The sequence below is a fragment of the Myotis nattereri genome, assembly GCF_964212035.1.
Source record: "Myotis nattereri genome assembly, chromosome: 7".
In the NCBI taxonomy this organism is placed as follows: Eukaryota; Metazoa; Chordata; class Mammalia; order Chiroptera; family Vespertilionidae; genus Myotis; species Myotis nattereri.
The window spans coordinates 39,018,966-39,046,415 of NC_138082.1; positions in this window are offsets into that span (position 1 = coordinate 39,018,966).

Sequence of the window (27,450 nt, forward strand, 5' to 3'; positions counted from 1 at the left end):
AGTATTACAGCCACTTATACCTCAGATGACATGAAGCATTAGTTTGCTCTGATAAAGTAAACAAGCCATGATGAAAAGATCACTAACACAAACAATATTTTGGTAACAAGATTTGGGGGTGACTTAGTTATTCATTACACATTCATTGGATTCAGAACTCAGGCTTCAAACAGTAAAGGGAACTGTGCTTGAAAGTAACAGGGAAAGGAAATCCCTGCTTTTCCCAAGTGATTCAACCTGATAATGACTTAGAAGGTCTCTATAGCCTGGCCTCTGCCTCCTTGACAAATCTCATCTTGACCACTCTCCCTCTTCCTTACTCTGCTCTAGCCCCTATGGAATACAAAGTCCTTCATCTATTCAGAGCCTTTGCACCAAGCTCTTCCAATGGACTTGTGATCATCCTGTGAATTTCCTCTGTGCAGCAGGGTAGTCACTAGCCACCTGTGCTACTGAGACTGAGCACTTAAAATGTGGCTGGTGTGAATTAACTGTGCTGCGTTAAATACACATTGGATTTTGAAAATGTAATATATGTGAAAAATGACCTTGTTAATAATTTGTTTTATTGGCTACATGTTGACGTGATAATATTTTGGGTATGTGAATTAAATAAAATATATTATCAAATTAATTTTACCCGTTTGTTTTGTTTTTCATAACGGGGCTACTAGAAAATTTAAAATTACATATGCAGTTTGTATTTGTGGCTCACATTATATTTCCAATGAACCATACTCTTCAAAATATCACTTTATATGTCACCTCAGAGAGTTAAATTTGTCAGAAGACATTTATTTGTTTATTTTCTCTACTTTATACGTTGTTGTATTCAAACCACCTATACACATGTTGAGGCATGTAATAACTGTGTGTGGGATGAATGAATGCATTACACATACAGTGAGTAAGGGCTGAGCTCTGAAATCAAGTTGCCTAGATTTCAATCCTAGTTCGGCTCTTTATTAATTGTATGAGCTGGGACAAGGTACTTATTCTCTCTCAGGGTAATTTTTAAGATAGAATGAATTCTTCTATCTCAAGTGCTTAAACCAGTGCCTGATACACAGCAAGTGCTCAATAGATGTTAGTTATAGATAAGTATTATTATTCCACTAGAGGCCCAATGCACGAAATTCGTGCATGGAGCTCAGCCCTCGCAGCCCCAGCTTTATCTGGAAGGTCATCAGGAAGGTCGTTTGGTCTACTTAGCATATTAGCTCTTTATTATATAGGATTCTGTAGATAGGAATGTAAGACACAACCATGTGAACCCTTTGGTTACTGAGATGGTAAATTGAAGACGGAGGATTTAACTCTTGAACAGTATGGCTTGAGGAGTCATTTTTCTATTACATGAATGTAAATCAATAGTTGATATAAATATAAACCTGAAGTTAATTTTAAAAAATCATTTTAATAATGTTAAAGGTAAACATATGATTCATACCTGGCCATTCTGAATGCTATCAGACTTTGGATTCTAAACTGAATATTATGCCAAAAATGTGACATGTGACAATTATATTAGCTAATATTTATTTAGTTTTGTTAGCAGTAGGCACTCTTCTCACATGTTACAGGTATTAAAATATTCGATTCTTATACTGACTCTCAAAGTGGACACTACCCATCCTCACCTCCACTTTCCAGAAAAGACGACTGAGATACAAAGAGGCCGAGTACCCTGCCTGCTGCACAGCTAAGAAGGCAGGGATGTGGAAACTCCGGCCCAGCTGGTGTGGCCCCAGAGCCTGGGCTCTCCCTCTCTCTGCTGCACTGCATTTCCCCTCACATTTTATGCCCGTGGAGCAGTAAAAGATGGGTGAGCATTCAGCCTTGTAGTTTCTGTGATTAACTCAAAGATAGAAACTGACTGCTGGTATTTATCAGTAACAGTCCATTTTCTAAGAAAAATTGTTTTCCTGACACAAACTGTAGAATGAACCATCTAAAAGGAAATTTTCCTTCCAAAAGACATCTTTGTAATCCATATAAACTAGGCCATCAAAACCTCTGCTGTCCTGGGGAGGGAGTCCCCTGAACTGGACTTGAAGCAAGAATAAATTACCCTGCACGTCATACCGCATCATGCCCAGCCAAGCTCTGCATCTGCTTCTCTCTTTGGAAGCCCGGCACAATAGATCGTATGCTGATGACACTTACAATATTTAAATAAAACCAGACTAAGTTTATGATTGAAGAAGCCATCATCTTTCATTAGGGGGAGAAAATAAATTGTCAGTACTAGACTACTAACATGTTTGAATGGCTCAATTCATTTTCTAGCAGGTCACGGCCAATATCCACTACAGAGCAGCCTTGTTGAAAACAATCCTCTTAAAGAATCTACTTTGTCTTGATGATAAAGAGGTGTGTTCTTCCCCTGACAAGAAACAGAACAAAACAGAACAACATAACCCCGCTAAGCCCTCTAAACGTTTTTACATGCCAGTGATTTGGTTGTGACATACTATCCTGTGTGAGGGGGAAAGAAAGCGAAGGAGGAGGAAAAGGACAGACCATTCTCAGTGAGCACTTCCAGGCCTGTGGCAGAACTAACTGAAACGGGGAAAAACCCGTGAGTAACAGCAGCCTGGAACAGAGGGAAGCAGCAAGTGAAAGGCAGAGAGGTGAGGGTCTGCTTTACCCCTGTGACTACCTCTGTGTATTTGAGTGTCTCACATTTTCAAGTAATTCTTTCACAAATGAGAGAGTTCAATTACATCATACAGCAGTTCTGAACCTGTGGGTCATGACCCCTTTGGCGGTCGATTGACCCTTCACAGGGGTCGCCTACGACCATCCTGCATATCAGATATTTACATTACGATTCATAACAGTAGCAACATTACAGTTATGAGTAGCAACGAAAATAATTTTATGGTTGGGTCACAACATGAGGAACTGTATTTAAAGGGCCAGAAGGTTGAGAACCACTGCATCACAACATCATTTTCAGTCTGTACAAGATCTTTTCAATCAGTTCATGTCAGAGAATCTTGCCGGAATGTGGGAGGCACAGGGAGGTGTCCCCTTCACAGACCTTGGAAGGGAGGGACATGATGCTGCCTGACAGATAAAGGAGCAAAATCCACACACTGGGACTGGCTGCAGCCGACCATCAGGAGAGTTAACTGGGAGAGTGGCTGTGACTCTATGATAGAAGAACTTGGGAACCCTCACAACTCAGGAGCACAGAAATGGGATGTGAAGACGCCTATGTGTGTTGAAATCTAGACTTGTGTGTTGTCCTTTTTTGGGGCGGGAGAAGCATGATGTGAACAGAGGATGCAGTCACCCTGGAAACTAGGAAAGAGAAGACCAAATATATTTGAATGTTTGCTTCCCTAGTCAGGTCTTGGTCTAGGAGGGTGGCGAGAGGCATGTCTCTCTGTTGTAATGTGCAGACCAGGCCCTTAGAGCTTAATGCTCTTGTTCAGATCGTTAACATGCACTTGCCTTCTTCTGATTCTGCCCTTAGCAGGCATCCTCTGGCCTTCTATGGAGGCGCAGGAAAGACTACATTGGAAAGACTGATACCAATGCCCAATTTGCCTATGGTAATATATTCTTTTATTGGAAATAAGTAAATCTGCATTCTGATGAGCTTCCTATGACAAATGGGCCTCAGGGAGTATACACACCAATTGGCCATCTCAAGTATTCCAGTCTACTTAATAACCGCATTTCTCATTCTAAATTAATTAATTGACATTGTAGTTGAAATATACTCATCTCAATGAGCTTTATTAATGTGAGTCTGTCCCTGAGGGATGGATCTTTTCTAAGGGTTCTGGCAAGATAAGGTTTAAATCACACATCCCCAAGTATTCCAGGCTTCGGGTTCATTCTTCCTTTCAAAATGCAGATAATCATCTCCGTCTCTTTCCTGCTTCATTAGTAGGGAATCCTGTCTTTTTCCCAGAATATTTCTTGGTTTCTTAGGAATAGTTACAAGTCCTAACACCTGTCCTGGTTTTCACCTATCAACTCTATCATCCCTATCATCCTCCTCCCTACCAGCAAGTTTCTTTGCCAGTTACTTTCTGCATGTCCACACCAGTGGTACCACCCTTCCGTGGAGGTTCTTCTATTCAGCCTCAGTACAGGCCTGGTGCAGGCTTGAGAACAAGCTCAGTTTACTGCCCTAAAGATGTGGGGTTATAAAAAAGAGCAACAGCCAAAAAAAGAAAAAGAAGAAAGAAAATTTCTTAAAATTAGACAAATACATTGCTATAAAGTTTTGAAAACCTAGCCCCCAGTTCCTCAGGATGTGAGCTAATTTGGCAATAGGGTTGTTGCGGATATAATCAGTTAAGTCAAAATGAAGCCTTACTGAAATAGGATGGGCCCCTAATCCAATATGATGGGTGTCCTTATAAAAAGAGAAAATTTGGACACGGAGCCAAGCCCACAGAGAGACTGTGATGAGAAAATAAGAGCTGTGCTGTCACAAGCCACAGGACCACAAGAAGCTGCAGGAAGACCTGCAGCAGATCTCCCCTGGGTGCTTTCAGAGGCAGCATGGCCCACTGACACTTTGACCTTGAACTTCTGGCCTCCAGAACTGTGAGACAATACATTTCTCTTGTCTTAACCACTAAATTTGAGGTACTTTTATGGCATGTTAGCAAACTAACACAGGTGTTACAGTTCCTTTAAACTGAAGACTAGGTCCCAGCCTGCTGCCACATTGCAGGGACCAGATAAACCTCAACACCTACAAATAAACCTGTAACCTTCTCGCAGGGGCTGGGCTCTCCTTACCGACTATCTAGGCTCCACAATGAACCTTCCTGCATCCCAAATGACAGATTAAAAGAAAGAAAACATTCTTTCTCTATAGCTACTATAAGGTGTCACAGTTAAGACCAAAATGAGTTCTGCTGAGATGCAATTCTGATCATAATGAGAACAGTTGTCGCAAACTTCATTACAAAATAATCTTTGGTTTTGCCTTTATATAACCAAAGAGGCCCACAAAGCAGTCACCCAAAATAAAAGTGTTCTTCCGAAGCTTGAATTCTGCTTAATATTTTAGAAAGGAGTTGTGAAACAATAGTTTGTCTTCTCTCTAGTCATTTGGGCTTCAGGGTGTAAGGTATCCAGTTCCCTGGTTTAGAATCTGTGAGGTTCATGAACAACTGTGGGTTCAGGGTAAACTTTTAGGTAAATGTCACCTTTGGAAGCCTCCCGGCTGCATTGCCCATGTGCAGTGAATGGTGTCCATGCCCCATCCCTGCCCCCTGGGCACTCACTGTTCTCACACACGGTAATGGCTTTTCACAGCAAGGCCTGCCTGAGGGTTTTCTCTGGCCTTGGTGTGCTTAGCCCACTCACAAGGCAGGCTGGGCTGCCGGAGCACTAACAGCTCTGTGAGCAGCCCTGAATCAATGCAACACAGGAGATGCTGTAGAAATGCCTGGGATGGTCAGTGTTATGGCTGAATGGTGTCTGTCAAAAAGACATGCTGAGCCCTAACTGGTTTGGCTCAGTGGATAGAGCATCATCCTGTGAACTGAAGGGTCCCAGGTTCGATTCCGGTCAAGGGCATGTACCTTGGTTGCAGGCACATCCCCAGTGTGGGGTGTGCAGGAGGCAGCTGATCGATGTTTCTCTCTCACTCATCGATGTTTCTAACTCTCCCTTCCTTTCTGTAAAAAGTCAATAAAATATATATATATATATAGACATGCTGAAGTCCTAACCCCTGGTACCTATGAACATGACCTTTGTTGGAAACAGGGTCTTTGCATATGTAACCAGGTTAAGACGAAGTCATACTGCATCCGAGTGCTCTAATCTGACATGACAGGTGTCCTTATCAGAAGAGGAGAATCTGGACACAGACCCAGAGGGAAGCCAGCCACGTGAAGACAGAGGCAGGGGTTGGAGTTATGCTACCATAAGCCAAAGAATGCCTGGGCCTCCCAGGAGCTGGAAGAGGCAAGGAAGATGCCTTCTCTAGAGGCTTTGGAGGGAATATGGCCAACACCTAGATTTCAGCCTTATAGCCTCCAGGACTGTGAGAGAATAGATTTCACTGGTTTTAAGCCATCTAGTTTGTGGTACTTTATTACAGCAGCCCTAGGAAACGAATACAGTCAATTTGGCTAGGCTATTGTAGCGGTTATCTAATCAAACGCTAATCTAGGCATTCTTGTGAATGTCTTTTGTAGCTGTGGTTAACTTGAAGCAAAGGGAATTTCCTTTGATGATATGGGTGAATCTCATCCCATCAGCTGAAGGCCTGGAAAGCAAACACCGAAGTTTCCCGGAGAAGAAGAAATTCTGCCTCAAAACTGCAGCTCAACTCTTGCCTGAGCTGCCAGCCTGCAAGCCTATCCTGCCTTACAGATTTGCCACTTGCCAGCAGCAGCTGCAGAGCCAATGCCTTCAAATACATCCTTTTTTTTTTTTTTTGGTGTTTGTCCATATATATTTTTGTATGTTCAAAAATAAATCTCTTGACATGTATAAATAGATATAGTATAATTTTCCTCATATGGTCCTGTCCCCTGGAGTGTGGGCAGAATGTGACACCTGCTTCTAACTAACAGAAGTGATGGGATATATGTAATTACATGTACATGATTACATTATGGAAGACTGTGGGACCTGTCTTCCTGAGAGCGTTTCTCTTGTTGGCTTTGAGGAGGCAAATGGCCATGATGGCAGGGAACTGACTGCAACCTCCACCTGACAGCCAATAACAAACTGAGGCCCACCCTCAGTCTGCTAATCCGCAAGGATGAGTGCTGTCAACAACTATGCTAGCTTGGAAGTGGAGACTTCCCCAGTCGAGCGTCACATGAGACTGCAGCCCCAGACAACACTTTGATTGCAGCCTTTGAGACCCAGAAGCATGCTGGTTAGAAACTTTGAAGAATTATGGTGACAAAACTAAATGGAAAAAAGAAACTAGCATTTGGGTCATTAGAATCTTGGATCAAGGACCTTTTTGTTCTACCCCAATGTATCCCTCTGGTGTTTACAGGAATATAAATGCTGCATACAAACTGCTGCTGCCAAGAAAAGGCTCTAATTATTCTTTGTACAAGAGTGAGCATGCATATGTTGGTGTGGGTGTGTGCATGTTTGTCTTTTGTGCTTTGTAAGAATTTGATTTATACATTAATATGTCCGTTCATCAGCACAAATCCCTATTTCCAATTCAGAGCAACTTGGCAGCAGTAATGAGCCTCAAAGGTAATCATTTCACATGCGGAAATAGAGGGTTATTCTGCTATTAGCACTCAGGAAAATGTGCCCTGTTGGCCTCCTATTTCCGGACTGATATTGATTCAATTGGAAAACTGCAGAGATGTGGCTCTTTCACCTCCATTTAAAGTAATTAGAATTAGTGAGGGAATGTCTTAGTGTTATACCTATTGCTAGTTTTCACAATTACCATGAACTTCTGGGAAGGAATAAAGAAGAAACCCATATTGACCTCTGGCAGACCGGATTATGTTAGCAATCAACTACTGAGCTCATAGGTTACTGTTTCCAGTAAGTTTTTCTCATTTTTCCCCCATAAAATTATGAGCTGATTCATTATCTTGGAGTTCACCTATAGCTATAGTGTTGAAAAAAAATGTATAAGATCTGAAGTCAGAAAAGTCCTTAGAAATATTCACAGTAGCAGGTACCCAATCAACTTGCCCTGAACTAGAAAAGCAACCTAAAACCCAGGGCAGGCTCCCCTCCCAGGAGAAACTTCAACATTACCATATATTGTAAACTATAGCACTCAATTTTAACAAAATCCCATGGGGGAAAAATGGATGAATCTACCCTCTGCAGCTCCATGATTGTATGTCCATGGGGGATTTCGAGAAATTTTGGAAAGTTCATGCCCCCTACTCTGTGCTATTTAACAATAGCTGTTTGTTTGTTTATAAACTTTACTTCAAGCCATTTTACCTATCTATGTCTGTGTCTTACTGTCAATCTTACCATGATTTTGGTACATGGCAGTGGTCATGGAGTTGGGGTTGGGTGTGGGCATATGGGAGAGTATAGATTAACCTGTTATATTGTTTGTCTTCTGTGCAAGTGATGAGATTACAAGTGATTTTTATCTTCTTTTTGCTGTTTTACTTTTATGAATTTTCTACAATTAATAAGTATTACTTGAATATTTTAAAAGTTATTTAATGGCAACTTTAAAACAATATGGATAGAAGGAGCCCAAAATTGATTTTAGTGTCTGTAGATGCCATATATCAATCAACTTAGTTGTGGTTAATAGCTTATATTGATTAGATTATAATTTTTTGCTTTTATGTATTTTAAAATTTATAATCAAAATAATGCCAATAACTAAAGTTGTAAGAGTGGCCTCATACTTGGATATATTAGGATTCATGGTATAGGCTCTGGTCATACTCAGGGGAGATCACAGGCCAGCAGCATTGTCCCCTTGGGAGTATAGAAACTCAGGCTCATCTACACTATCTGCGTTTTAGGAAGATCTCAGGTGATTTGCATGAACATTAAAGTTTCACAGCTCACTACCCAGAGATGATTTTTCATTCATGTGATCCAGGCTTTTTAGTTCCTCTGTTAAATACTCTGCTTGGCAATAAATGCTACTATAAGTAGAAGTGTCCAATAATGAACACTTAGTCACCACAGGAAGCCTTGTATAGAAATTATTCTCTACATATTTTGATAAAAATATACATGCTTGAGACAATTATAAGTGGCCTATTTGGAGAACAGAGTAGACAGGGGGAATGTAGGAAAAGATGTGAGGAGAAAGAAACTTCAGTGGTGGTGAAGATAGGAGTTGCTTAGTGATAGGAAAGTCACAATGGGGGTTAAAAGTTGGGTATGCTTTTCTTAATCAAATCATTTTTGTTTACCACTTATTTTGAAAGGATTTATTAATAACTTATAACTATATTTTTTATTGATTTTAGAGAGGAAGGGAGAAAGAGAGAGAGAGAGAGAGAGACATCAATGATGAGAGAGAATCAATGATCAGCTGCCTCCTGCACACCCCACACTGGGGATGGAGACAGCAACCCTGGCATGCGCCCTGACTGGGAATCAAACCATGATCTCTTAGTTCACAGGTCGACTCTCAACCACTGAGCACACCAGCCGGGCACCTATATGTAGCTTTAAATTTTAAAAGAATTTTACACATATTTTCTAATTTTATCTTTACCTAGTTTCTGTGAATCACAGTGCTCTTACTTAAAATGGGATAAGCATTTTAAATAAGAGCACTGTGATTCACAGGAATTAACATCTGGCTAAAGATTGGAGAGCTAATCAGTAACAGGAATATGTGTCAAAGTTTCTGTCAGCATCAATAGCCAAAGTTTAGCAAGGAAGAACCATTCCTATGCTCCTCCTTCCTCACAGCATCTTCGTCTCTGGTTCCAATCCCTTTTACTAAACCATGAGTCCTTCTTACCTACTTAAGTCTGGGACTGTGCTGGGTTCCAGGCAGAAAGCAAAGAAACATGACATAAGTCCCCACCGACAAGGAGCTCACAATCTTGACAAACTGTCCTTTCCATATTTTATATTTATTTAATTCAATATCAGGCAGTCATGTCATCACTCTTATGAACATGAAGCACCCCATACTGGGTGAGGGCTCATTCTGGAAATCACTTTTCCTTAACCTCCTGCTCAAAAATCTATTTTGTGACAGGCCCAGGGACGTGCCCATATATAAACCGGCATGTTTACATTAACGTGAGCGAGTCCTTTTTCATCAGAACATTTTTCCCCTTTTCTTGTGATGTCAACACTTATCCACAGAAAGCAGGAAGAGGATGTCCCAGGCTAACAACCCCAGACCGTTTCAGATGGAAACCCCTCCTGATGATGTGGCTTGCCCCTGTTCGGAAAGGCTGCACCCCAGAGAGCAGAGAAGGGCATTCGTCTGTCAGTGATGCTGCTCCCAGTGAGAAAGGATGGCTCAGAATTGCCACCAAAGTAGCAGGTTTTACTGCTCTGCCTGCTTGGTTGCTGGGCTCATTAAGATCACTGAAAGATTTTAGTTAAAAACAAACTAACAAACAAACAAAAATTCCAGCACCTTCAATCATGAATGCTTCAATGGGAATAAGAGTTTTAGTTTTCATAAAAGCTAACCAGAAAATGTTATCAAAAATTGCCTTAGAACTGAGTACTCTGCACACAAAAGCGTTTTTAACCTTAGCTGCATGCATTTCCCCATTCTGGTTGATGGCTTCAGATTTGAGCCTTGTAGGCAGCAAAGCGGTTGTGGTTAAAGCATGGAATCTGGAACTGCATTTTCTGAGTTTGAATTGGGATTCTGTCAAGTATTGGCTGTTTGTTCTCAGGCAAGTTACTTAATCTCACAGTGATCTGGCTCACTCATTGGTAAAATGGAAATAATAGTAGAATTTCATAGTGTCATCATGAGGACTAAACGAGATAGCATATCCATGGTACTTAGGACAGTTAGCACCATATGTGCATTAGCTGTTGTTAAATTGTGCCTTTCTGGAACTGGAATCCAAGCATCTTGCCTCAGTAGGAGTAAAGGATTTCCATACAAGGTGATAGTGCAAGTCTTCACTGCCACAGAAAAGGATGACACAGCAGACATGGAACTGAACAAGAAATTAGGAGATATGCGTTGGCAGTTCTAGTTCTCTCAGTTAGTGTAGGGATCTTGGGTAAATTTCTTAGCCTTTCTGAGACACAGTTTCTCGTTTGGAAAAGAATAGCTAATCTCAAAATTCCCATTCAGTTCTAAGTTTCAATGATTTTAAGTTTTTGTTTCGGGTTCTATTTAGTATGAGAGAAGGACTTTTGGCATGTTTCAAAATAGGTAATAATTGCATGTATAATATAATAGTTCATATTTGAAGCTAAAATAAAAATCATTTTAAACAGACTTAGCTAAGAGCTATTCTTTACAAAGTCTATTTTAATTATTTGGTGCTTATATCACTGGACACAGTCTACTGGATTAGGGCTAACAAGATCTCTTGTAAAATTCACTCCCGGGAATCGATTTGCTGAACCATATTTCCAGGAAAGTTTAAAAAACAACCCTGGAATCTGATCCTGAAATGGCAGGCGAACATCCAGCACAGGGGGCTGAATCTCAGCCAATAGCTCATTATCTGCTGGAAAAAGGGGGCTGGAACTGAGATAACTTGCTTCTCAGGAGTCTGTTTCAGTGAGCCCCAACATGGCATATTTGGCAGATGTGGTGGTTTCTGTGGCAACAGGTTGTATATGTGATCTCGTTCCTGATTTATATCAGGTCAGAAAGTCTTAGAAACCTGTCATCCATGACTCTCAATAATAACGGAGGGTGAAAAGTCATACCCACGCTAAGTGAAAAGAGGTCATGTGTGTGGTGTTGATGTGGTTCCCGTTCACCTAGAACTCCTGTAGCCTTGACATTTCCATGGCCGGCAGCCTGTTAACACTTGGAGGAAGGCTACCATGGCTGATCACTCTCACATGGCCATCCTCCTCCAACCCCACATAATCCCACAGGAACCACACAGTGGGAAGGAAAATAACCAGTCCTGGTTGAGATGTGATACTAAGTGATCAGCACCACAAAATTACAAAGTAAACCTTAAAACAGGTGAGACAGTGAATGCTGAATGTCCAACATCTAATTACTTTAATAGAGAATATTTTTGCTAATGATAAGAAAAAAATTACAAGAATAGTTGGGAAAAGGTCTAAAGATCACACTGTACTAAAAAACTCCCTATAGATGGCACAATTCTAGATGGTAGCCACTAGCCATATGTGGCTTTGGAACACTTGAGAGTGGCAAGGGTGATCAAGAAACTGAATTTTCAAATTTTATTTAATTTTAATGAATTTAAATAATGTGGCTAGTGGTTACCAGTTTGGACACTGAAGCTATCATTCCTACAAGTCAGGAAACGACGTGTTACCAGTTAGTAAATAGCTCACTCAAGCTCTCTGCCATTATTTCCATGGGCTTTTCTCAAAACCACTTGAGAAATTTACATTCTAAATTTCAAACTTGGTATTGAGCAGTCTTGTGGAACTCTAGCTCCAAGGAAAATTATAAGGTAGATAATATCTGTGGTTTTCTCCTGTGGCTTTTCTTATCATTGCTTCTTACCTTTTCCTAACCATCAAGCATCATCCCAAGTCACATCCCCCCTATATTTTGCTCTAGCACTTATAAACGAAATTATTAGTTTAAAATGTTTCCTAGGGGAATTTTCACTGCAATATGGGACTTACTGAAAAACAATGTTTTTGAATACCAAAATCAGTGCTTTTCAGAACAAGGTTGGAGAACCCCTGGCATTAGAGTTGGCTGGGGGCTGGGGATGTATATGCTGACAATTTGGATTCCTGGGCCCCAGCCAGAGACTCTGACTCCCAAACCTGTAGGAAAGGGAACAAGGAGTGTCCTTGGGGCCCAGCAGAGACTCTGAAACCAGGCTGCCTTCGTTTGGAATCTAGTTTCAGCCTTTCCTAAGCGTTAAACCTTGAGCAAATGACAAAACCTCTTTGTAGTTCCACTTATTTGGGATCATCATAACCTTTCACTTAGGGTTGTTTCAAGGAAAGTATCAGTTCATAAATGTGATGTACTTAAAAGAGCTCCTAGTGCATGTTAAAAATTTTATTACCTATCATTCCTATGACTTGTTTTGAGCAACTGGAGTGACTCTTACACATACTTAAGTTTGAGAACTTCAGTCCGAAGAAAAGCCTGGCAACAACAGAGCAGGAAGCTCCGGGAGAGCAGTGGTAGCTCCTATCTTGTGTATCTACTAGTATATCTTTAGCTGTAGAGTGAGATGGTCATATTTTCTCAGAGATAAATGGATGTAGAAAATAAATGTGAAAGTCTTTTACTTTTTATGCAAAGCTGTACTATGGTTTGCACGTGAGAACACCAGGTTGGGGTTTTTGAATGGAATGAGATGCTTAGAGACGATCAAATAGAATATCACCTTGGGGAGCTGTAAGGAGGAAGGATCGAACACATGCATACAAGAGGGAGAAGTGGTATCCTCAGTGTTTAAGTTTGTGAGTGCAATTTACAAATAGTTTAGTTTATAACATAAAGGCTCGCAGTAGAACCATTCCAGTGCGAGCCAGGCTCTGGAGCCTTCCGTTTCACAAATCATATACACCTGCCAATTGGGGCGGGCGCTTTTCTCTTGTCAGCAAGCTGGAGTGAAAGCTTTGCTGATCATCACCCTGCCAGCTAGAAAATGGATCTCACTACCAATTTATTCTGGAAGTAAGGAGCTCCTGGCCTCTGGGAGAGATTATAAAATGGAGTCATTTTACTCCTGACACCTTCAGAGTCGGTTAGTCCTTGTGGGATAAACTCCAGATCCATGCTCAGTGCCTTTGGCAGGGAAATATTTTCTACAAGCTACTGGCTAACGCCTCACAGAGGAATTTTATTTAAGGTCTGTCTGGGACCAGAAACCAAAAACCAATAAATTGACACTTTCTAGAGAACACAAAATAACTCGAGACTGAAACTGGCAGACTTTTCCTTTTTTCTTTCACTATTACACATCACAAGAGTTTTGAATGGATGATTGAATTCTGAAAGTAACATACAGTAAGTTTTGAAATTTTCTACCTTCTCAATTTCTGAAATATGAAACTAGCTCATTTCTCATTTTACATAGACAGCACACTGTACTCTATTTCCATCCAAGAAACTGCATGCTGCCCTCCCATGACATGAAATACACTTTTAAGAGTATTACATGTCTACCATATATGTATTTTTTAATGAAATATATGCTTTAGAGCTTACTTCAGAAGAGCATAGGTCAATCTAATTGACCAGTATGTATATTTGTCTGTTTCCAGAGGCCAGTTGAGTTCAGATGTCCCTGGAGCATAGACTATCCTGCTGCTCTGAATAGGGGTTTGGGAAAATCAAACCAGGGCTACCCCCAGTGCAAAGGACCCCTGAGTATTCTGGTCAGCTCTGAAGCTCAGCCAAGCTGAGCCTCTGACACGTTGGAGAGATTGTTACCTAAGCCTCATTATAGAGTATTCCAGTGTCTGAAAGAAATATCAGAAGTGTTTTCATCACCTCCTGAGGGCCTATGAATAGAAAATCCACCAGGTTCTGACTAGAGTGAATAGGATCAGTTGGGCATTCAAGAAGGTCCAATTGACAATTCGCAGGGCTGAAATATGACTGCACAGGCTTTAAGCCACTGAACACATTGCTTTATCTATTCTTCAGATCAGATTGATGTTGTCTCAAATGTTTTTTTCTCAATTTGAAGTGAACTTCCACTCTATGAGCGCTGAAATAGATGAACACAATTGTATACATTTACTGAGAGAGAATCCTTTATTTAACCCCCTTCCTTTGTCCCATAATATTTTCAAAGTAACTTGTTCTCTACTGCTCCAGGAATAGAAATACCAGCACAAAAGCAAACAGAAATAAAATATATTAATTCTTGGCTTTTGAGTTTCTAGTGGCCCAGGATAGATAATATGAGGGCCATTCAAGAAAGATTCAGGGGTAAATCACTATGCACCATTTTGTTTTTTGCATTACTGGCTGTTTAGCACCAAAGCCCCCAGGTAAGCTTTGACTTCACTTCAAGTAGCTCTTCACCTGGTGGAAACTCATAGACACTTTTGAGAATCTAATGAAAACAACAGACTCCATCACGCGGAAAAATACTTTAAATGTACAAACACAACATTTTGGATACACTTTAGGAGATTTTTGGACACCATGAGTAACATCTACCCAGAACAAACATAATTTAAAACAAAGCACTACATGTAGACTAAAAGGAATAGACTTTGGAATTTGACAGCTTAAATTTGCACCTTGGCTCACGTAAATTACTTTATCTAGACTTCAATTCCCTCATTTGTAAAACCAGGATGATTAAAGTGCCTATTCCTAGAGTGTCTGAGAGGACCAGGTGATATAATGCATATAAAAACACTTAGCACAGGCCTGCTATTTAGAGAGCATTTGATTGAAGTTGGTACTATTATGTTATCCGTCATTTGAAAACAAATATGGATATAGATGGGATTCAACAGAGCTGAGAATTAGCCTAGATGTTGGCATCCTCCTGTAATTTTATCCCAGATGTTGTCCCAGTGGTAAACACAGTGGATTTAAATGACAAAAAGTAGACAAAGATTGACAGAAATGCTTGAAAATTGAGTATAAGTGATTTAGGAATAAGGTAATATGGTGGTGGAATAAGATGTGGAGGGCTTTTAAGCTGAATCTTTTTTCATTGTCATGGCCACATAATTGCTCAAGGTACAGAAAAATAGTCCTGCCTATCCAATGCCACTGGGCCAGCAGATAACATGCAGGCTGCACAGGAGCCTGGCAATGGTTAGGAGACATAACAAGAGGGTCTGGTGATTATGGCAAACTCCAAAGCATTGCCAAATTTGCCTCCAGATTGAACCAAGGGGTAAGGATTGCCTGGTTAGGAGAGAGCAAAGAGAAATGGTCAAGTCCAGACAATGGCATGATGGGCTCTTTGCCCAGGATCCTCTTCCTCCCATAGGAGCAGCATAAGCTAAGACCTGGATCTTCATATTTACCAAACCGCCAGAGAAAAACAAGTTCAAAGGCAAAAATAACTAGACATCTGAAGAGCATAACTGCTACAAAATACAGGCAACAAAACCAACTGCAAATATTAGACAGAACCAGCTCTTCTTTATTTACTTATTTACTTATTTGTTACTCAAAATAAAACTAATCAAAATTCTCAAATAATTAAAAGAGCAGTGGAAATATAAAGCAGAAACAATCATCTACACTAATAAAAGGGTAATATGCTAATTAGACCAGGTCAACCGGACATCTTCTGGTCGTTCTGCCTTTCTTACAGATAAAACCATGGTGGCGGGGGCCAAGGCAGAGGTGGATAGGGATGGATGATCAGGCCAGCAGGGGAGAGCAGTTAGGGGCAATCAGGCCGGTGTGGGGGAGCAAGCAGTTAGAGGTGAGAATAGGATGGCAGGGGAGGGCAGTTAGGGGTGATCAGGCTGGCAGGGGAGCAAACAGTTAGGGGCGAGATCAGGCCAGCAGGGGAGGGCAGTTGGGGGTGATCAGGCCAGCAGGGGAGGGCAGTTCGGGGCGATCAGGTCAGCAGGGGAGCAGTTAGGGGGTGATCAGGCGCCCGGCAGAGGTAGTTAGGGGAGATCAGGCAGGCAGGCAGGCAGATGAGTGGTTAGGAGCCAGTGGTCCTGGATTGTGAAGGGGATATCTGACTGCCCTGTGGGATCGGGCCTAAACTGGCAGTCAGACATCCCCCAAGGGGTCCCAGATTGGAGAGGGTGCAGGCTGGGCTGAGGGACACCCCCCCGCCTTGTGCACAAATTTCGTGCACCAGGCCTCTTTCGTATACCAATAAGAATTTACAAATAAGAAGGCATACTTGATATGAAAATGTGAGTTTAAATAAATTGTTAACATATGGATAAATAACTAAAGGCTATGGCCAAAGAATGAAATGGAGTATTGGAAAGTAGGCTAGAATATTCTTCAAAAAAAAGCACTTGGAAAGGAAAAAGGGAAAAAAACAAGAGATATGGAAATCAGCAATTAAAATATCAAAAATACATATTTCAAAAGTCCCCTTAGGCCCTAGCCTGCTTGGCTCAGTGGATAGAACATCAGCCTGTAGACTAAAGGATCTGGGTTTGATTCTGGTCAAGGGCACATGCCCAGGTTGTGGGCTGGATCCCCAGTGGGGGGTGTGCAACAGGCAGCTAATGTTTCTAGCTCTCTCCCTCTTCCTTCCTCTCTGAAATCAATAAAAATATACATATATTTTTAAAAAGTCCCATTAGTAGACACCGAAAAGAGTATTTCAAGAAATGACATCTAAGAATTTTCCCAACTGAAAGAAGAGGAAAAACTTCAGGTTGAAAGGGCTTCAGGGTATAAAAGCATAGAGAATGAGAAATCTAAACCCAGAAACTTTATGATAAAATGCATGGGTATTGAAGACAGACAAAAATTTGCCCGTTTCTAGAGAGAAGAGTGGACCACTCACCCACAAAGGAAAACAAGTCATGTTGGTATCAGATTTCAAAAAGCACACATGAATGTAGAATAGAATAATATAACATTTTCCAAAGGTTTAAGGAAACAGCTTTCAGGTTTTAAATCAAAATCTAGCAATATGTTGCCATTAATGGTCATTAAGAGACATATTTAAAAGCAGATTTTTTTAAGGAACTTGGAAAACTCATTCTAAAATGTATATGAAAGAATAAAAGTCCATAAATACCTAACTCAGCTTTGAAAAAGAAAATAAAGAGAGCATGAAGGTATGGGAAGGGAAAGACTTTCTCTACCAGATATTAAGACATAACCGAGGCTGTAGTGATAAAAATCACCAGGTATGGACTCAGGAGCAGACAAAAAAGTCAACGGACAGGAATGGGGTTTTGAGGTCAAACATAGCACTACAAAGCAATGGGGAAAGGATTACTCATAAATGTCATTTGGAAAAAAGGCTCACTAGATGAAGAAAAGTAAAGCTAAACTTGTACGTTATCATAGCATAGGTAGTAGATTAAAACCATATGTGTTAAAAATAAAAATATTTTTTTAAATGTAAAAAAAAAACCATTTGTGACCCAGGCATAGAAAAAAAACTTTTTAAATGAAACTCAAAATATAAACTCTTAGGCAAAAAGAAGATGGATTTTATTGCATAAAAATTAAAGATTTCTATCTAATGAAAACCATTATAGACAAAATCAACAAATGTCATACTAAGAAAGACATTTATAAATCAATAAGAAAAAAGCAGGCAAAATAGATGAACAAGCAGTTTATAGAATGAGGAAGAAAAGACATAATGGCTAACAACAACACACATCAGATAAAGACAAAATTAAACAATAATGAGGTATCACTTCACATCAGCCAGAATGGCAAAAATAAGAAATCTATTTAATAACAAATGTTGGTAAAGATGAGATGGGAGAAAAATTCTCAGATACTGCTGTTAGCAATATAAATCAGCACAGATATTTCTGAAAGCAAATTGGTATTTTATTTATTGGAATTAATTATCCATTTTCCTTATAACCATGGATTCCCATATATAAATTTAAAAATACCCTCCCGCAAAACAGTACAACAGGGATAAGTTCATATTAAAGACCCGTATTGCAAATAGGGTGGAATCCATGAGTATGAGGGGAGAGAGAGTGGGAGAGGGTATTGGGAAGAAGGAGAAAAATGTAGGACAAGTTTGAATCCTTGAACTGACCAATGATGACAATGTGCAAAGATTTGAGTTGTATAGTTAAATCAACTCTGCACTTCAGCTCCACCTAAAAATACAAACTCATAATATCCTTAAGGCTTAAAGTAAATTATCAAATAAGAACAGGAGGACTAAACATAAAATATTAAAGAAGCCAGAACAAAACTTTACATTTAGATAGATTTAAATGTCTGTAAGAAAACGTTAAGAAATAATTTTCAAACCTCTCATAATACCACATAGTGTTCTACTTTAGGGATATTTTCCTTGAATATATTTTGCTTATTCTTTATTTTCAAAGGACCACATATCTGATATGGTATTAAAATTGCAAATCAAAAAATAATAGGATGTCATACCTAAAAAGATAAAACAGCAGAAAGTGTGAGAAATGATAATTATCCTATATAATAAAAGGGTACTATGCAAATTGACCCTAATGGCAGAATAACTGGAAACTACCGCTTGCTATGACATGCACTGACCACCAGGGGGCAGACGTTCAATGCAGGAGCTGCCCCCTAGTGGTCAGTGCGCTTCCACAGGGAGAGCGCTGTTCAGCCAGAAGCCGGCTCATGGCTGGCCAGCAGTGGTGGTGGCAGGAGTCTCTCCTGCCTCTGCGGCAGAGCTAAGGATGTCAGACTAATGGCTGTTAGTTGGACTTCCCCTGAGGGCTCCTGGACTGCCAGAGGGATGTCTGAGTGCCAGCTTAGGCCCGCTCCCCAGGGGAATAGGCTTAAGCTGGCAGGTGGACATCCCTCAAGGGGTCCTGGACTGTGGGAGGGGGCAGGCTGGGCCAAGGAATCCTCCCACCCTCGAGTGCTGCCAAGGGACAGCAACTTTGCAGAGAGCCCTCTTGCACTCCAGGACTACTCAGGGGATGTCAGACTGCTGGTTTCAGCCCGATCCCCGCAGGCCAGGCCAAGGGACCCCACTGGTGCATGAATCCGTGCACCAGGCCTCTAGTATTCTTATAATGAAGAGTAAGTCTGGACTGTTAGAAGTGGCCTAAAGCCGTTATTCTGATAATGGAGATGAGTCATGAAACAAGAGAGCGAGTTATTTTTTAAAATGACTAAAAAATCAGGGTGGCAATAGTTTCAGAAATTGGAGAAAGTACTATTGGAATGTCTATAGTCATGCTTCAATAATAGATATTTTTGTTGCCTTCATATGCTTCCTATACACTCGTCCTACCTTAGATGTTTCTATATCTGTCATCACCATAGGACCCATTTCCATGATACAAAATCCCTGTCCTTTCCTAGAGCCAAGCCTAATCATCTGGTAAACTAAATTTTACTCTCTATTTGATTTTCACTAGTATGGGCTAACATGAAATATTGATATTTACTGATTACCCCCAGAGATTCTTTTCATCCCATTTATCTTCCATTATATACTTAGAAACACTTTTTATCTATGAATTTGCATATTTTCTATTTCATATTTTTTCCTCTATAGCCAGAAATAGAGTTGACAAAAACAGCTATGCAGTGACACTTTTTTTTTTATTAACATACTTTCTTCTTTCCTTAAAGGATACTGACCATATGTCTTAATTGCTGAATATGGAACTTTTTAGCAATGTTCTGAATAAATTCTCATCTCCCTACTTTTTAAGATTAGTTCTATATTGTGATTTCAGTGCCTTCAGTGTTCAACCATTGTTATAATTCCTTATAGACAACCCAAAACTAAACACTGTTAAATAACTTACTAAATCATGTTGACCACCTTATAAGCAACCATCAAAATTTTATGGCTACAATGACTCACAAAGATTATTTTTCTTCTAAGAGAAAAATGTCTCCTGAAGAAACTTGAAATAAATAGGTTGGGCATTGTAACTAGGTGCATTATCATTATAGAAAAATATTGTATGAAAGGGACAAAATTCCACTGTAACAATTACCCAGAACATCTCTATGGTTACTAATGTCTGCTGAAAATTAGGAGGGGAAATTCCAGCAGTTTGATGACAGTGCTACAAATTACACATGCTAAGGCCCAGGAGGAAAAAGGCTCAGAGTTTATACAATAGTTTATACTTTTTAAAGAGTGTTATTTTTCCATTAGATAAAAACATACAAGGTCTCTGAAACAGTGAACAAAAACAGGGAATCCTTTATACTCAGTAGAATACTGAAAAATCTTTCCCTGAGGGAAAATAGTAAAATAATCTTATGATGTTTTATTAACACATGTAACCTTTCTTTCTCAGGCAATTCATCTCATTCTGGTAAACACACACCATCACTAGTGTATTCTCTGCTGCCTCATGACTTTTGCTTCGTAATAAAGTAGACACAGCTCTCCTAAAGCACAGATGCTTGGGTAGAGTTTTATTACTTTTCTTCATACAAAGCTTAAGTGTATTTGCTAAATTTCTTCTCCTTCCCTCTGTCATTTTCCTGATTAACACTTTTCAGCATCCCTGGGTCGGGTTGCATTTGTTTGTAGCTAAGAGATCAGATACATAATTTGAACTGAATAAATCAGTAAGGAAATAGAGCACCAAAGAAAGTGCTCCGTGCCCTCTTGCAACTCCTTGGCAGAAGTATTTACTGTGCCACAGAAGTGTCCCCCGGGAGTCTGTAACTGGGGTGTGAGAAGGGAGAAGGGGAAGGGGAGGGGGAACAGGAGTCACTGATATAGTTTGGACTTTCCTCTTCTCAGGTATTTAATCCAACAATTTACTAACCATCATTTTGTTGATGAGTCAAAAATCACCATCCCTTGTCCTTTATTTTATCTTTGTGTTATTAGAGCCACTGCTTTATTTGGAAGCCTCTGGACTCAGTAATCCAAGTGTCACCCACCAGGAAAAATAAATTGAGGGTGTGGCTCACTTCAAGAGCTGGTGCAGAAAATGTCCAGATTTAAAAAGAAGACACCTTTTTATTGAGATGTAACTCACATGCATAATATTCATTCTTTTAAAATGTACAGTTCAGCGATGTATAGTCTATTCACAAAGTTGTGTAACGATCACCTCTATCTAGTTCCAGAACATTGTCACCACTTCAGAAGGAAACTCTATACCCAACAGGCACTCCCCTCCCCCATTCCACCAGGCCCTGGAAACCACTAACCTGCTTTCTGTCTCTATTGCTTTACCTACTCTGGATATTTCATATCAATGAAATCATATAATATTTGTCCTTCTGTGTCTGTCTTCTTTTACTTAATATACTGTTTTCAAAATTTCTGTCTAATCTCTTTTCAAAATTTAAGCTGGGTGAGGAAGGACACGGGGACTGGGAGGTGACGGACCGTGAAAAATAGTGGAGTGGAGTGGAGTGGAGGTCCAGGAGTGGCCATACAGAGGTTAGAATGCAAGTAGAAAGTAACAGAATTGAGCCCGAGCAGGTTTGGCTCAGTGGATAGTGCATCGGCCTGCAGACTGAAGGGTCTCGGGTTCAATTCTGGTCACCTGGCCCAGGAGAGGCACGGGTGTCTCCCTCACATCCATGTTTCTCTCTGTCTCTCCCCCTCCCTTCCACTCTCTCTAAAAATCAATGGAAAAATATCCTCGGGTGAGGATTAACAACAACAACAAAAAGTAACCAAATTGAAAAGATTGGAGGTCAAAGAGGGGGAGCTTGAAACAGATTTTTTCAAAGTAGTGCAGTTTGGGAGGAAAACAAGCTTTTGAGGAGGGGGGCAACCAAGGAACCGAGATGTCAGACATGGGACGGGTCACTGCTGTGCATAAGTCAGCAGAATGAAGATCACAGTGAGCCATGCGTTACCGTAACTGCTAACCATGGGATCCATGTAGGGAGATCAGTTGCCAGGAGTTGATAGATGATGACAAAAAGGCAGAAGAAAGGCTGATATAATGCAATTTAAAGAAGCAGGCGTTGCTGAAGGAGAAATGGTTTAGAAGAAAAAATGAGGGAAAAGGAGAATATCTACTCTATGTAACTAAAAATAATTCTGCCTCCTAGAAGTAGGAGTTTAAGTTTACTAAAATCCATGCATTCATATCAATGAAATAACATATGGACCTGTAGAAACCAAAGGTGTGTTTTTACAGTGAGTATATCAAGTTAGACAGCTTGGATAGCACTATAGGGGAAATTATTGTCTAAATGTGACACGGCTATCAACTATAAGAAAATCTGAAATATTTCATTCATGAGAATGACTATTCCCGTAAAGGATAAAGGATAAAGACGTGAGAGAATTAATTCAATTGATTAGCTGTGCTTCCGCATAGGAACACATCTAATATGAAATTGGCAAAATGACGGGAAATGAAATGAGTGCATTTAATTTTATGTGACTAGTATTTATTCTAAGCTTTTTAAAAGTTTACTAGTATATTTACACTGGAAATAAATATAATGAACAGTCTCATCGGTTGGGTAGTATTTAAATAGTAAATCATCTAATTAACTAGTCACTTGAAAGCAAAAAGGGAAATTTGAATCTGTTGTTTAATTGCCACATTTCAAGAACACATTTTAGCTGGCTGCCTCTAAAAAGAAATAATAATGTGAGATCATGAAAGCATTTCGTAGTAATGAGCAGGCTCTGGTTTCTATTTATTGCCTATACAGAGGATACTGACAATAGTTTTGGAAAAGTGAGTAAAGCGCTCAGACTAGCTAGCACAGAGGTATGAAACACTGGTGTGAGACAGGTCAATTCTAACTATCTCCTGGGCGAGGACAGGCTTTCTGAAAGCTGTATGGAAGGGGTATGCGTCTCAGAATTACATGGTTTTAAGTAATCACCTTGGGATCAAATTCCAGTTCTAGCCACATACCTTCACAGGAGGGTGAACACATGGATAGCATGACATCTCTTATATTAACCGTCATTGTGCTCAGATTCTAACAACCTCTTGGACAGAATCTGCCTTACACATGATGGGAGAAGGCTGCAGTGTCTGAAACTCTTTGCAGTTTCTATGTTAAATACTGTCTCTTCTACATCCAAATTAAAAAAAAAAAAAAACTATCAATGAAAAAATAAAATATTAAGTCCCTGTTTTTTCCCTCCTCTAAGCACCTGTATGTGACAATGGGGATGGGAAAGGATGAATGGAAATAAATTGTGATAAAGAAGGGGGATTGAAAAAATAGAGTCTATCCGGTTTGTATCTTTCCCGATTCCCTTTTTCATAGAAGGCTGGTTATGTTCCATTGGCAGCACCTGGGGAACTATTTTCTCTCTATCATGACGTGTACCTGATGCAGAAAAAGGATGAAAGGATATGGGAAATGCTTCCGATACAGTGGTAAGTGGGGGAAAAAATAAGCAACAAGAAAACAGTTACACAAACCAAGAACTGTAGGCCTGACAGTAACTCACCAGCCCTACCCTGATCCCCTCCTCCCATCAGTTCTCACTTTATCTCTCACTGTTCTCGTTGCTCCTTGCCCTCCAGCCACGTGGCCTCCAGTTACGTTCCTGCCTAGGGGCCAAGCCTGGCTTCCGCACTTGCCTGGAACTCTCTTTCTTCTGCTATCTACATGGCAACCTGCCTCACCTCCTTAAATAAGAAGGAGGCAGAAGAAGGAAGTCAGAGGGAGATGTGTCTATAGAAGATGGTCAAAGAAATGTAAGGCTGCAGGCTTTGAAGATGGAGAGAGGGGCCCCTGAACTAAAGAATGCTGACAGCTTCTAGAAAATGGAAAAGGCAAGGCAATGGATCCTCCCTTGGAGCCTTCGGAAAGAAAGCAGCCCTGTGGACACCTTGATATTAGCCCTGGGAGAGGCATGTCAGACTCTGACCTACAGAATTATAAGATAATAAATTTGTATTGTTTGAGCAACTACGTTGGTGGTGATTTTTTAAAGCAGTAGCAAATTCTAACTCTTGTTTCTCTCAAGATATATGAGTGTGGGCAAGTTAGCAATTCTCTTTATACTCAGATTCCTTATTTATAAAATATTCCTAATAATGGCACCTATCTTATAAGAACTGTTATGATTAACATAAATAACACAAGAAAGAGTTTAGCACAATATTGTGTAAATGGTAATTGCTCAATAAATGGTAGCTGCCATTATAATCACTGTTACCATCATCACCATCATCATCGTCATCATCATCATCATCAAAATCACTGTAGAGAAAGGCCTATTACTGTCTAGGCCCGTTGTCGGCAAACTGCAGCTCTCGAGCCACATGCGGCTCTTTGGCCCCTTGAGTGTGGCTCCTCCTAAGCCTTAGGAGTACCCTAATTTAGTTAATAACAATGTACCTACCTATATAGTTTAAGTTTAAAAAATTTGGCTCTCATAAGAAATTTCAATCATTGTACTGTTGATATTTGGCTCTGTTGACTAATGAGTTTGCCGACCACTGGCTAGGCAGGAACAGAGGTTGGTTTTGTAAGAGTTTTTGGATTCTCACTCTAATTAGACAGGACTAGATAAAAGAAGAAAAGAAATTATAATTACTATTATGTTACTTTGCTACTTCAGAATCTCACTTCTCTGGGACCAATCTGGATGGCACCGGAGGCTGAGGCACCTGCAGCAGAAAGCATTATTTCGGTTGAGGGCATCTTTTCCTTCCTTGATACGGCAGCCAGAAATCTGCCAGGGTTGTCAACTCTAAGCTTCATTTATCTCCTGTGCCTGTCTTTCCTTAATTCCTCTTGATGAAAGGCAACCACAGCCATATGCCAGCTCTTTGACGTGCTCATCCACATCAAAGGTATCTGTATGGGGGTGGGGGAATAAGCACAGCCAAGGGTTCCCTAGCTAATGCGGACACAGTCACATGGGTACTTGCCTCTAGCTAGCCTTTGCCCTATGAGTTAGAGATGATTTGGTGGTAATGGGTTGTGTGGGGGTGGGAGGATGTTGGGGGTCTCTTGTAGTCGCTTACCCGGATAGCTATAACTTCACAGGAGGGGATTCACAAATTGTCCGTCTCTTCCTTAGATATATTCTTGCTTGCACTTATCTTGCAGAAATTTCTCAAAGTTGTTGGACGTGAATCTCATTCTTCTAATTTCTACTTGACATAGCTTTCCCCACTTTTATATTCTATTTTCCAGCTTACTAGTCAACTGGGAAGAAGGGAGTTAGACATGAATGCTCACAGTAATGTTACAGAAAAATCAACTATTACTCTTGAAGTAAGTTTTCTTTGTCAAGCTCATCTTATACTCAGTAAAAGGTTTATTGTTTAAAAAATCATAATAAGTCAAAAACTCTTCTAAGGCTTTCACATCATGACAAAGCTGTAAATGGGAATCTTTCTTCATTTTCTAAAGTTCTCAAATCTTATTTCTACTGCTTTAGAATCTATTTAAGGTCCAGTAACTTCTAAAAATACTTTGCTCTGTTAACTTAAAATGATCTGGCATTACTCTATTACAATAGCAAAGAAACTAAGCCAGGTTTTTACATCTATTGAAATTCTCATATTTTCAACTACAGCCTAATTCCTCTAGAATGCTATTCAGCACTTTAAATAGGTAGTTATATATAGTAAAAATGGAGTCCCTCGATAATACAAAGCAATCTAAAAAGCATAAAAATACTTTCAATATCTCTTTCCAATTGAGGTGGAACAGATGTTGAATATGTTTTCTGTTTTAAACACTGTCCATGTGGAGTGGTCAACATTTTCTCACCAGGTAAGAATGAAATAGTCAGGCCTTAAAATTTACCCTTTTAAATCACTGGAGATAATTGTTTTGTGATGTGGAATTTTATTTTAGACCATACATTGGTTTATAAGATTAAATCACTTTTCCACATTTCTTAATTCTCCTTTTATGAATTTCCATTTCCACTTACAGCTAAAAGGCTCTGAAACGAGCTTTATTGCCAATTTATTGTTAAAATCAATTCTATTTAGAATATCTAGAACAACATTACAAAACCATTTACAATTGCAAATATAAAGGCAATAAAAGATTAAGGGAGGACTGATTTGGGTCCTATTGTGGTTCTAATAATACAGTCATGTGTTGCTTAATAACTGAGATACATTCTGAGAAACGAGTCATTAGGTGATTTTGTCATGTGAACATAAGAGTGCATTTGCACAGTCCTAGGTGGTCTTGCTTATGAGGCTATATAGAATAGCCAATTGCTCCTGGCTACAAATCCATACAGCATGTTACTTTACTGAATACTGTAAGCAATTATAACACAATGATGAGTATTTACATATCAGATATATCTAAATATAGAAAAGGTACAGTAAAAAATGACATACAAAATTAAAAATAGTACACCGATACAGGGCGCTTAGCATGAATGGAGCTTGCAGGACTGGAAGCTGCTCTGAGTGAGTCAGCCAGTGAGTGGTGAGTGAATGTGAAGCCCTAGGACAGTATGGGCAGGACTGTAGACTTTATAAACTCTGTCCCACAAGCCCTCCCTCCGGCCCTGCTTCGGACATGGCCACAGACAGAACACCGAAGCTGTCAGTGCTGCTCCAGGAACAGGGATGTGGGCTGGAGGGACTGGAAATACTGAGGAGCAATTGGCTGGGTAAGGCATAGATCACCATAACTGTAACAGTCAAGAGGGAGTGAAAGGTGGCCTGAGGGTCAGTAGGAATAAGAAACCGAGAAAGAGAGATAAAGGAACACAGGGAACTGTCATGGCAATGTGGTTTTGGCTAATGCATGTTGGAATAGCGTATAGGTAAAGGACTTGGTGGTCTTCATAAAAAAAATACGGTGTTTAACATGGAGAGGGTGTAGAACTAAGGACTCAATATTTTTAATTTGAAATTTGTTTTTATTGATTCTATCTGGTGCAAAGGACTCTCCCTGGCATTAAATTGATGGAAGAAATAAAAAATCTAATCTTTACATCATTACAACCTGAAAATATTTCCAAAGTATAGGGACAGGCTGACTCCACACTACCACAGAAAGCTTTTAGTAAAAGCTTCAGTAAGTGGCAGTGACACTTAATACTTGTTACAGGAACTCCTTGGACATGTATCCTGTTATAGGATGTTAGGTCCTCAACAAAATATTCAGAGCAATGTACTCTGAAGACCATCTTTTACCCTCTCCTTCCCTCCCTCCCTCCCACTTTTCCTTCCCTGCCTCCTGTTCTCCTGTGTGTGGATGTAATCTAAAAGAGCAAACAGTATTTAGCAAGGCATGAAACATACTGAATAAACACATATCAAATTGGATTATTTATTTTCTATCCTCTAATACTCTGGGAGAGCTAAGAT